At 51.3% G+C, this 12,781-nt stretch overlaps 1 protein-coding gene across 1 annotated transcript in view; it reads right to left on the bottom strand.

Annotated features, from left to right (window-relative positions):
* Positions 1 to 10,219, bottom strand: part of VDR (vitamin D receptor) — a 58,482-nt gene extending 48,263 nt beyond the window's left edge. Inside the window, exon 1 of the mRNA XM_084879271.1 lies at positions 10,168 to 10,219. The gene's annotated coding sequence lies outside the window, so the exon portion shown is untranslated. The remainder of the gene's footprint in view (positions 1 to 10,167) is intronic.
* Between the last annotated feature and the right edge of the window lie 2,562 nt (positions 10,220 to 12,781).

Here is a 12,781-nt window from a genome sequence, read left to right as displayed (position 1 = left end):
CCCATCACCACCAGGAACTACACAATTTTTAATTAGTGTCACTGCTTGAGAAGTAGAGAAACTGCACTTTCGGGGGGAAAAACAAACAAAAAAACCAACAATGTGGATGTCAATTTTTCTAGTTTAAAAATTAGGTAATTTAGACACATTGAGCTGCAGTTCCAGGGGCAAACCAGGGCGTGTATCCCTCCAGCCTCACTCTTAGCCCCGGTCCCAGGCCCCCCCCCCCCCCCCCAGGAACCAGGCCACAGTGACACCAGTGGAGGGAGCGCTGTGATCACGGAGAACAGACCGCCTTCTGCTCCCTCCCAGGCGTGTGACCAGAACCAATGACCGGGGCTCCCCAAACTTCCGTTTCCTCACCTATAAAATGAGGAGAATAGCAATACCTACCTCACAAGTCTGAGGATTAAATGAGATAATGCAGGTTACGTGCCTGGCACAAGCCACCAGGCGATGGCTGGTTATTATGCACCCCTGGTTCGATAACTGGGGGGAACCTATGAGAGCTGCAGCCCAGCTCTTCAAAGATGTGTCAGCCACACAAAGCAGCTGCCTTTCAAATCTCCCTTCCAGCTCAGGGGACCCCGACTGCCTACAAACATATTTCCACCCAATAAACATCTCTCGTGTGTTTCTGCGATGGGTTAGGTATTGTTGGACGGTGACACCCGAGAGATGTGTTTCAGGCCTGTGCTCAGGGGCTCCCAGCAGGCGGGCCTTGCGCAGTCACAGTCCTGGCAGGTGGAGTTAAGCACACAGCTCTTCCCCCCATCCCCACCCCCGCCCTTCCCCAGCTGTCCAGGAGCTCAGCGTTCGAGAAGAAACTGGGGATGTGTCTGGCTTCCTTCCTTCCAGGCTCCGAACCTCTCCGGAGCGTCACTGAGAAGCACTCAGTGGCACATCAGCTCATTTCACCTCCAGATTCCCAAGCTGCACACTTGAGTTCTCCCACTGCCCACAGGTGAACGTAATTCCATTTCGACAGAGCTGTTCAGGTCTCAGATGGAGTTCATTATAGTGGAATTTTACCTGAGGCAACCCATCCCCCGCTTCTTAACATCATGGCACCCAAGACGTTGGTGTGCTTGCCAAATAGGCTGGACAGGAGTACCTTCCCACCCCTGGCAGAGGCCGGGCGATTCAGAGAGCCTGGAACAAAGAACTCTGCCCCGAAGGTGTTTTCCAGCATCCTCTGGGCCAGCCTGGAACTGGCCCACTCGCCTTCCACTGGCACCACCTGCTGCCTCCTTTCCAGCCTCCTTGGGGGGAGCGGGGGCAGACTGAGCTGAGCGCCTGGACACTGTGTGGAAAGGTAATGAGCAGGTGGAGAAGGGTCATGCATTCAGGACTTGGGATGACCCAAACCTAAGCTTTGGTTCTGATGTAAGAGCTCCGTGGCTTTGAGCAAGAAAGGAAGCCACTCAGTTGCTTTGAACCTCAGTTCTCTCCTTTGTAAAATGGGGAAAATATTATTATCTAACGCATAGGATTATTTAGGGGCATAAGTGAGAAATGCAGGAAAACATTGAACACAGTGTCTGGAATATAGAAAGTTCTAATAATCACTGGCAGCTATTATATGATATGTAAGCTTCAGGAGGGCCAAAGGTTGATGCAGAGAGAAACACTGGGACAGAGTTGGGGTGGGGGGTAGCGGAAGAGTTGTGGGCTGAGAGGAGGCCCGAGCAGAGGTGCTCTCCTGCCTCCAGAGCTGACAGGCACCGACTAGATGAGTAATTACAGGATTTCGGGCTGGGGTGGCCCAGGCAACTGCCCAGCCAGCCACATTCCTCTGCCCGGTGAGTGGCAGCCGCCTGCTTACGTGGCTGCCAGAACACTGGGTACATCTAGCACCTCTTAAATCCCGCACCCCCAGGAGCAGTGTTCAACCCTTGGAAGGAGAAGGGGTTCTCTGTGAGCATTCTGCTCCTTCCACATGGCACCACCTCCACTGTCTCCCTGCCAGTCCGTCAGCCACTCCCTGCTTCTCAAATTGGACAAATCAGACCATCCAAGAACAAGGCCAGACTCGGAATAGTCAGTCAGTGGAGACTATTAAATTCACTTTGCCTCACCTGGAGCCTTGAAATGTGAAGAAACCCTGGACAGACATAAATCCCACCACAGCCCCCAGCTAGCACACAAGTAGTTCTGTTACTTCCATGTCCTTTTCTCAAAACTGATGCCCAAAGAAAAGAAAACATTCGTCCCTCTAATGCACTTGACAAAAAAATGCAATCCAATGGGCATTCATTGAGCACCTCGTGTGTGCTCAGCACTGACATCAGGCTTTTGAGTAAATGGAACAGAACACCAAGTGTGGGGAGGATGCAGAGCCATGGGGTCCCTCACCCGCTGCCGGTGGAAGCACAGAGAGGAAGAGTTTCAGGGGCGCCCGGAGACCCTGCCCGGACCCTCAGACAGGCTGTGGCACTTCCGGTGCCACCTGAGCACAACGCAGCAGACTGGCATATACAGAAGCCAGAAACCAGGTCCTTAGGTCAAGGATGGTACAATTATTGTAGTTGAAAGGGACTTCAGAAACTCGCCTAGCATAATGTTTAGAAATGAAGTCTGTACCAAATATTGAAAGGATGAGAAATAAGGAGAACTTTTATTCACTACTTGTAAGGAATACGGGGGTTTTAAAGGGGTGCAACCACTGTGGAAAACAGTTTGGCGTTGTAGAGCAATTCCAAACACAGAACTTTGTCTGAACTTGCCGAAACCGGTTTGGCTCAATGGATAGAGCGTCGGCTTGGCAACTAAAGGGTCCCGGGTTCAATTCTGGTCAAGGGCATGTACCTTGGTTGCGGGCATATCCCCAGTAGGGAGTGTGCAAGAGGCAGCTGATCGATGACTCTCTCTCATTGATGTTTCTAACTCTCTATCTCTCTCCCTTCCTCTCTGCACAAAATCAATAAAATAAAAAAATAAAAAATAAATATATATATATATATATATATATATATATATATATATGTATATGTATATGTATATGTATATGTATATGTATAAAAGAAAGAACTTTGTCTGAACTAGCAGTTCCATTCCTGGGGATGTGCCCTAGAGAATGCCTACATATGCACCAGGAGACCAGCACAACACATTCCAAGCACTATTATCTCCTCACAGTGGCCCCCAACTGGGAACACCCCCAACGCCCATCAACAAGAGGGAAGACGTACAAATGTGGAATCTGCTCACAAACGAATGCTACAAGGCAGTGAAAACAGGAGCTACAGCTGGGTGTGTCGGCATGGATGCCTCTCAGGAACATGATATTGTGTAAAAAAAAAAAAAGTGCATCACAGAGAACATAAATGTATGTAAACATCAAAGACATGTAGAACTAAATATATTATTGTTTAGTAAAAAATGTATAGATGCTAACTTACAAAGAAAAGCAAGGGAACAATGAACCAAAGCTCAAATTGTGAATTATTGTGGAGTAGAGAATGAGGAAGAGGATGCAGATGGGCAGAGCAAAGGGTGCTTCTCCGGTGCTGTAACTGTTCCATTCCGAACTGAGGTGGCAGGTACAGGATATATTACATTGTTCTTTAATCTATGCGAACGTGTACTGCATACTCATGTGTGCACGATGTGTTTCACAGTTTAGAAAAATAAACAAAAAGAACTGAAGACTCTGAGAAGCCAAAGGACTTGCCCATGCTCCCATCAGCTAACAAATGACAGAAAGAGAAATCAATGTACAGAATCTGAGCTTAGCCAAGACAGCCATTCCTGGATTTAAAGAAACCTCTTGCAATTAGGAGTTTCTGGTCTAGTACATTGGAAAACAATTGCAAGAGTCTTTTCACGGTTTAATCCCCAGAATCTTGAATACTGCCTGGCACACACAAGGCCCTTGACATGCATCTCCTGAACGACTGTCTGCACATGCTTTCCAGGGGCCTGTTTCATGCCAGGCACTTGATTTACAGCATCTCCCATACTCACACAATCCGACACGTGAGTTCTCATACCCCCCCCCCCCCCCCCCGTTTACAGACAAGAAAGCTGAGATTTGAAGAGATTAAGAAACTTGCCCAAGGTCACAAGCCAGAAAGTGATAAAACCAGGGTTTGAACCCCCAATGCAAATCCCGTGTTTTGATCACCCTGCCAGGCTGCTGGCACGGCTTTTAATAGCGCTGCCTAACATGCCAGCCGTGTCTACCAAGGAACCCTGAGGACCAGCGCCGAGGTGGGTCGGCTGAGTGCTTTCTCCTCCCATCTCTGTGTCTGGGCTCTGGCACCTGGAGTGGTCTGTAAGGCCAGCCCAGCACCAGCAAGCAATATAGAGCATGGTCACGGATTAACGATGCAGCCATGAGCAGGTTACCGCGCTTCTTTAAACCACCTATTTTCACCCCCTATACGCCGGAGAGAATAGTAACTGGCTCCAAAGAGAAGCTGCGATGATGGAAGGAGACAAGCAACGGGATGGGCACCATGCCCAGCAGAGGCTATCAGATGAGGCTAGAGTCCACCTCCCCCTCCATGCGGGCTAGATTCAAGAGGCTTCTCTAAGGGTAGCCGGGAAGGGCAGAGGTAAACAAGGCAAGAATAGCTCCCAGGTGACTTTTCTCTTTTGGCGCACTCCGCTCAGAGAAGATTATCAATAAAGTGGCTTGCTTGACGTGGAACATGTTTCTTATTTGCCTTCCAGACCATTCAAGTCTTACTTGCTCCCATGCGATCACCCAGCACAGAGCCACCTCCCTCCGGTTCTTGTCAGCTGCTTTTACCCGAGTCAGGTACCCAGGACTGCACAGAGGCCCGAGGCTGCTGGCAGAGAGAGCCTCCTTCTGAGAGGCCACTGTCCCCAGAGTAACCTTTGGGCAAACCAAGCTTGCTCCCAGGTCAACTTGTTCAAACTAGTCAGTGACTCTAACCCTGCCGCTCACCAACGTTTATTGCGGGCCTATTATGTGCAAGGCATGGCCCTGAATGCCCTGTGGCTGTCCATAAATGCAGAGGTGGTAGGGTTCCATGGAGGTTAAGACAGACCCGGGTGTGAGTCCTGACACTCCCACTCACCCGCTGGGTCACCTTGGCACGCTTCTCAGTCTCACCGAGACTCAGCTTCCCGTTTGTGGAAGGGTCACAACGGTTCTGTCTCTCAGGTGGCAGCGGGCTCAGAAGGCTGCCCATGCGCTTACCTAGCACAGCACCCGGTACCACTGAGGGCTCCGTAAGTAGCTGTTCCTGGAGCTACAGCTTCAGTGCCAGCAGGTGGCACACACTGGATGTGTTACCAGCAAAGCCTTAGGTGCCCCACAGTGCCTTGAATGACACCTTGCATAACACCTCAGAGCTTCCACCTGTCATGAGAAGGCCAGCGAGAGGCAGCAGCTTCCCAGGAACCAGCTGCTGGTCCTGCCCAAACTCCACTTTCCCGCTGGTGCAGCTGCCCACACCCTGCTCAGGATCAGGACTCTCCCCTGTGCAGAATGGGGACTTTGTGTGGCATCTGGCTGTGGGAACACTGCCTGGTCTATGTCTTGGCACGGGACCTGCAGGGCAGGTTTGCAAAAGCATGACACATAATCAGAAGCCTGCTGCCTCTGCCTCTCGCTCCTGCCATTTACTGATCAGCCCCCTCCCCCCCCCCTCCTTGCCAGCCCAGGAGGTATCTCCCCTTCCCACCTCCCCATAAGTCACCTAAAAGGGTGGGACTTCCCCAAAGGTCTTCATTTGCTCTTGTCATTTGTCAGTGATGAGAATGACTTCCTTTCTGCAGAACAGTCATCAAGGAGGCTCCACCCCCCCGCGCTGACTTCCCATTCACTCAGACACTTACTCTGGGGACTGTCCAGGGAGTCCACCCCGAGCATCTGGACCACAAGGACTCCAAAGGGAGGGCAGTTTCTCTTCCACATGTCACCAGGGCAGCATGCAGTCACCGCCACCAACGCCTGTGACGTGGGTTGAGCAAGAACAGCCTGTCTCCACCCTGGACCATTTCCCCAACAGTCAGACCAGACCAGGGAGTTAAACTCCAGTGGCCCAGGACCTGACCCCGTCTCCTGCGAAGCAGCTTCTCTCTGGCTCTGGCTTCCACTTTGCTCACCATGTCCCCGGAACCTGATGACACGTGACCTGTGCCCTTTTCCCACCTGGGCAGGGTTTCACTGTGCTTCCCTTTCTAGTTGTTTGCCTGAGTTAGTGCTGGCTGTTCCCGGGGAATGGTGTGGCCCCCAGAGATCTGGGAAGCAGAAATGGGGGAAGAGGGAAGAGGAAGTTTGGGGCTGAGTCTTGGCTCTATTCTAAATCTGATTCCCCCCAGGGCAGCTAAAGGGGAATTGGCAGGCCTCCCAGTCCCTGTCTGAGGTAGGGGTGGGGCAGGAAAACCGAAGGTGAAGCTGGTCCCAAGTCAAGGGTGAAAGGAAGTCACCCGAATGAGAGGCAGGCTGGGTCTGGGAGAGGGTGGCTGGGAGCAGTGCTGGCCTCGGGGAGAAGAGTGAAACTGGCTGATAATACGTGGGGAGCAGGCTGGGGGGCAGCTACCCCCACCTTCCCCTCCCCATTAAGCACCATCTCCATGTTCTCCTCCTCATTAAACCCATTTCCACCTCCCTTTCCCTCTGTGACCTCCACTAGGTCTCGAGTGATGTTTACTAAAACAGTGGTCGGCAAACTGCGGCTCGCGAGCCACATGCGGCTCTTTGGCCCCTTGAGTGTGGCTCTCCCACAAAATACCATGGCTTGGGCGAGTCTATTTTGAACAAGTGGTGTTAAAAGAAGTTTAAGGGTTTTTTTGTTTTGTTTTGTTGGTTTTTTAAAAAATATATATATTTTATTGGTTTTTTACAGAGAGGAAGGGAGAGAGATAGAGAGCTAGAAATGTCGATGAGAAAGAAACATCAACCAGCTGCCTCTTGCACACCCCCTACTGGGGATGTGCCTGCAACCAACGTACATGCCCCTGATTGGAATAGAACCTGGGACCCTTTAGTCCTCAGACCAACGCTCTACCACTGAGCCAAACCAGTTTCGGCAGAAGAAGTTTAAGTTTAAAAAATTTGGCTCTCTTGCCGAAACCGGTTTGGCTCAGTGGATAGAGTGTCAGCCTGCCAACTGCAGGGTCCCGGGTTCGATTCCGGTCAAGGGCACATACATTGGTTGTGGGCACATCCCCAGTAGGGGGTGTGCTGGATGCAGCTGATCGATGTTTCTGGCTTTCTATCCCTCTCCCTTCCTCTCTATGAAAAAAAAAAAAAAATCAATAAAATATATTTTTAAAAAATAAAAATAAAATATAAAAAATTTGGCTCTCAAAAGAAATTTCAGTCATTGTGCTGTTGACATCTGACTCTGTTGACTAATGAGTTTGCCAACCACTGTACTGGAATGATTAAATATGCCACTTTGCATGGGACAGTTTTGGTTTATTGGACATAACTGTTAATAGCACCTCCTTTCATGCAAAAGTCTTAATAGACAATAAATTACACAGTCACTCGCTAGCCCATCCATGAGGCACTGACACGGGCGGGTCAAGGGGGAATCAGAGAAATGTCACTAGAAGTGAGGCCCTGGTGGCCCAGAGCAATAGCCAGAGCTGCCCATCCTGGACTCAGATGGTCTCTGGGAAGAGGTCTGGTCTGGTGGGTTCTGCTTCCTCTCCTCCCTCAGAGGGTCTGGCATCCTTCTGAGCAGACAAGAGGCTGTTCATCAAACCCTGGCATTTCCTTACTTCTCTCTACCTGCTTTCAACACAGACTTGCAGCAGCAACAAGTGGGGCACTGGAGTCCTATAACTCATCCCGCCCAGTAACCAACAGAATGGCACACTAGCTCAGACTTCCAGGTGCTCCTGACTCTGGCTCTCTGGCCACCAGACCCCACCTGCTGGACGTTGATGACAGCAGGCTCCCAGCAGAGGCAGATCCCAGCCAGGATGGCCGCTGCCTCCTCAGGGTGTGGGGTGAAGAACTGAATGACAGCAATGCCTTCTCCTATTGTGGATGACCATTTGGCCTGGTCCACTGAGCCCCGGCCTTTCTACAAACATGGAAAACATTGGCTTTACACACTAGCTATTCTGGGAGTGAAGGGTGGGGGACCAGGAGGGCCTTGTGCAGCTTTCTCGGGCACTCAGTCCCTAAAGGAGACCAGATCTGAGGTTGAGAAGAGGAAGCAGACAGAGAAACCTTAAGCACCAAGAACCAGTGCGCCCCAGACAAGATCAGACCTTCCACAGTATTTATATAAATAAAGTCTTGGCTGAAGAGCTGGGAGGGGTCAGGAAAGCTTTCTAACTCTCTTCCTTTTCCTTCCTCCTGTCCCACTCTCCTCTTTTCTTAATTTTTTTTCACCCCTCCTTTTTTTTATTCTCTGTCGTGGAAAGGGTCCAAGTTGTGTCTGATGAGAGATCAGCCAAACAGAAGCCATAGGACCAGCCGGAGTACAGATTGAATTCCCCAGATTTTTTTTCTCAGTTTGTTTCAGCCCCACAACTGCTTGCGGAATTTTCTCCAATGGGTTCAGAGAGGCCAGTTGAGTGAGGGGCAATGGACTCTGGGGGCCTCTATTTCTGCTCAAGGATCGAAGTGTCCAAAACAAAACCCAGGAAAAAAAAACGAAAAAAAAAACACCTGCAGTCCTACTACCTCCAGGCCTGACTGCACACCAGTCCTGACACCCTTCCAAAAGCAACCCCTCCAGCACCTAGACAAGGAAGGGACGAGGGAGCCCCCCCCCCCCCCCAATACACAACACTTTTGGTTCATCGAGTTGAAGCTCCAGTGTCCAAATAATCCATTTCTGCCTCAGCAAGTCGCCTCCACTTCCCAGCCTGGCTTAAACCCTTTGCCAACACCGTGGCCTCCCTAGCTCCAGAACCTTCCTGACTCCTTGTGCACACCCACCTCACTCGCAGAGACGGGCAGCTAATGAGCTCACGGGGCAGGCATGGAATGAGGGCCTAGGAAAGTCTGCAGGGCTGGGATGCACCTCCTGGTCTGGAAGGAGAAGAGATGTGGATTTACCACGAAGCCACCATCCCTTCCCAGGCAACCCCTTCTGGAGTTATATCCTAGCCATCCCATAGTGATCGCCGTGCCCGGTATTTCCTTCAGAAGCGGCCACCGCCCGCCACGAGGAAGGCAGCCGCCCAGCAGGGAGCAGGAGCAGAGCCGAACTCTGCCCAGGAGAGCTCCGGCAATGCTCCCAAAATGCCTGCCCTGGCCCTTCTGGCTGCAGCTGAGCCCAGACAGGAGGCTGACTCACTCACCACACAGAGTAGGAGGAGGAAGAGGAGGAGGAGGAGGAGGAGAAAGAGGAGGAGAAGATGCGGGAAGGGCCGGGGCTCAGAGAGCCAGGGCTCTCCCAGCCCAGGCAGCCTGGGTCTCAGCCTCCGTAGTCCATGGAGAGGTGGGCCATGGCCACTGCTCCCTCGAGAACACATGTGCCCTCCTAGATACTTCCCCTCAGTCCTCCTCACCCACGGCCACAACGTGCCAGCTCCTCACTCTGCAAACAGAAACTGCTCCCGGAGCCCCCTCCTCCATTAGGTGCTTGCCCCTGAGTTTGGCTGGACATTTATGGACAGCTCCTGAAAAATAAAGCCAGTGCCCTAGGGCCAACGAGGTCTAAAGTCATTAGTGGTCAAAAAGTCAAGAAAAAGAAAGAAAAGAAAAAAAAGAAAAAGAAAAGAAAAGAATACTCTACTTAAAAGATCCACCATGGCAAGTGACCATCCTTGGTTCCTACAAGATCAGAAGGCCACACACAGTCCACCCCTAAAACACATTAGCGCCATCGACTGCCAGTCTCTCCCTGTCTCATTCCTCCGCTCCATGCCAAGGCGCCCCAACAGAGGAAGGAAACAAACGCTTCTTGTTGCCCAAGTGCTGAGCACCGTGCTAGCGGACCATGTCTGCTATTAAGCTGCTTGGGCACCAAGAGGTCGCTGCTCCCTCGCCAGCCTGGCACGAGCTTCAGCTCTTCCTCAGACCACAGTGTCTGCCCCTCCGGTGACCCAGCCTCATGGCACGGCAGCCCGGATCTCAGTCGCCAAGTTTGTGCCTCGGCGACTTAGGCTCACTAGTTTTGCACCTGGACACTCAGGGGCCTGATCCTCCTGACGGCCCCATCTCGGGCCTCATCCTGACCCCGGGGCCCGGTTCCCCGCCGCTCCCGGGGGGGTCCGCACCTGGTCTGGCGGGTGGGCGCGCTGCTCCGCATTCCCGGCTGCGAGGTCTGGCGGCGCGGCTGCCTTTTGACAAGCAGAGGCAGCCCGGCACCTGGCCCCGCCCCCGCCAGGCCCCGCCCCTTAAAGACCCCGCCCACCGGTCAGGCCCCGCCCCGGCCCCGCCCATAGGTCCCGTCCCTGCTTGCCGGGAGCTCTCACTGTGTTGCTGCAACAACCATCTTGGACTTGGGATCAACCACTGCGCTCTGGTTCGGGAGACCCTGCCCGGTGCAGTCCCTCCACGACCGCCGTCCGCGGGGCAGCGCGTGCTTGGGTCCCCCGTGCGTGCGAGGTCTCCGTGTTCACGTGTGTGCAGATCAGCGCTGCTGCCTGTGATCATTGGGACGTATCCCCCCTCGCCCCGCCGCCGTGGTTCTACCCAGCCCGCTGCGGACGGGTTCCCAGGTGCGGCACCCCCACCTGGGCTGACGCGGCTGGGGCTTCGTCGTCTTGGGGCGCTGGGGGGCGCCTGCCGCTGGCAGCTGGCACCGACGGTTTTCACCGAGTTCCGGGCGCAGCTAACCGCTGTGTGACTTCTGCAGAGCTCCAGGGAGCTCAGCCCTACCCCACAGCCTAAAATAAAAGAGCAAATAGAAAATGTGGCCCAAGTGTAGTCGCATCATCGCCCCCATCCGCGACCCCGGCTGACTACATTCCTGACCAGTCTTAACCTCTTCCAAGCGAGCTCAGGGTTAGCCTGCCTGGGTCCTGCCCCCAGGACCCCCCTCCCAGCCCCCAGTACCCCTCCTTACAACTGGTGTGCAGAGAAGGGCGGAGTGAAGTACACATCCTGAAACCTGTAAATTGTAGGTGGATGCGGAAAATTCGCCATAGAAAATGTTGGCTACAAATTATTCTACTCCGCTTCGTTGGCGCACAGCTCTAGACGCTGGAGGAGATAGGAAGACGTGGTTACCTCCTTCTTAGCGTTCACTGTCCAGTGGGAGATTGTATGCATAAATAGTAATGACAGCATACTGGTCTACAACAAAGATGCCCACCGAGTCAGGGAAGGTATCGCCTTTGACAGAGGAGGAAACTATGGCTCAGATGTACGAGCTGAGCAGGTGGGAAACTGAGGCATGGAGAGGTGAAGTGATTTGCCCAGCATCACACAGATGAGGCCAGATGGCTTCTGAACCATTTCTGAGACAGCTATGCTAGACTATGTGGTAACTAGCCCTTCTCAAACTCTCAATTGAATCAAGAAAAGTGGACTAAATCTAAGGAAGAACCTTAGAGGATTGTTAAGCACTGAAACAGTCCAGTAAGGGAGTATCATGAAATGTTCTCTCTGGAAACATTTAACAAAATAGAAGAGAGTCTCATGGATTGAACGAGGGTATGGACCATCGGATCTGAGAAACAGATGAGAGAATGTGCCCCTTTGGAGGCCCCGCAGTCTGATGGATGGATGTATTCTCATCTGTAATGAAAGGAAAAGGAACCTCCTTGCCCAAAGCATTGCGGGGAAGCTAGCAGTAATTCTCATGCAAAGAAAAGTATGAGAGGAAATCTCCGACAACCAACACTTGGGGACATTCTCAAGAAGTACCATAAGCCTCTGGACAAAGGTAATGGCTCAGAAGTCACTTTGGTGGTGCTTGCCTGGCCAAACAGGTGAACATGGGAAAAATAAAACTCATCAAAAAGTGATGGAAGATGAGTACCAAGTGTTTCAATAGTAATGGACTGTTCATCTCTTTTCAGTTTTTTATTTGATGAGTCAGGTTGACAAAAAAAAAAGACTCTCTCCATTGTAAACTGATGTGCAGAGCTGTCAAAGTTCTTATAGCCGGGGAGCAATGGAGTACTTGAACCCAGGTCTTCCCTCTGCACTTCCCACTGCTCCATACTGCCTCTCTAATATATATCTATAATATATCCATGGGCTTTTTAGCTATGGAAGGAACCACGATATAGATTACCCAACCAGCCTGGAGAACTCAGAGGCTCTGGTTTTGGCAGGTTTGCAGGATCATAGATGTCATTGTGGTCCCTGCACAAGCTGTCATCAGTCCCATCACTATGTCCCTAACCAAGTTCTTTTTATCTTCCCCCAATAACCCGATTTTCCTTCTCTCGTCTGTCTCTCCAGACTCTCTACTCTTTGAGATCTCATCTGTCACATTAGGCCTCTCCTCTTCATCGTCAGGCCTCTATCATTCTCTGGTCTTTGAAGCATGTATTCTATGTATTGCATAGTTTATAACCTGATATTGAGTCATCCTGTATTTAATGAACAAAGATGGATTTTTTTTTTAACTTCAGCTTTATTCTTAGGAAGAATGCTATTTTTGTAGAAGCAGAAAAGCAAAACATATGAGATTCATTTCTCCCGGTTTTGCCATAATCACTAATTGTCTCCTGAACTTGCTTCTTCCTAGCCAGGGACTGGCTATCCATACCTTGTTCTCTTGAAGACTTTGATGACAGACAGCATTCCTATGTTCGAAGTAATAGCTTTAAACTCCTTTAGCTTAACTGCTATATGCTACATGTACCAGAACCTCTGCTGAAAACACTAATTTTCTTTCTTTCCCCCAAAGTTAACATTTTATTTATTTATTTATTT

The sequence above is a fragment of the Pipistrellus hanaki genome (genome assembly GCF_964339955.1).
Source record: "Pipistrellus hanaki genome assembly, chromosome: 3".
In the NCBI taxonomy this organism is placed as follows: domain Eukaryota; kingdom Metazoa; phylum Chordata; class Mammalia; order Chiroptera; family Vespertilionidae; genus Pipistrellus; species Pipistrellus hanaki.
Note: the sequence above shows the minus strand (reverse complement) of the source record. Positions and strands in the feature narration are given on the sequence as shown.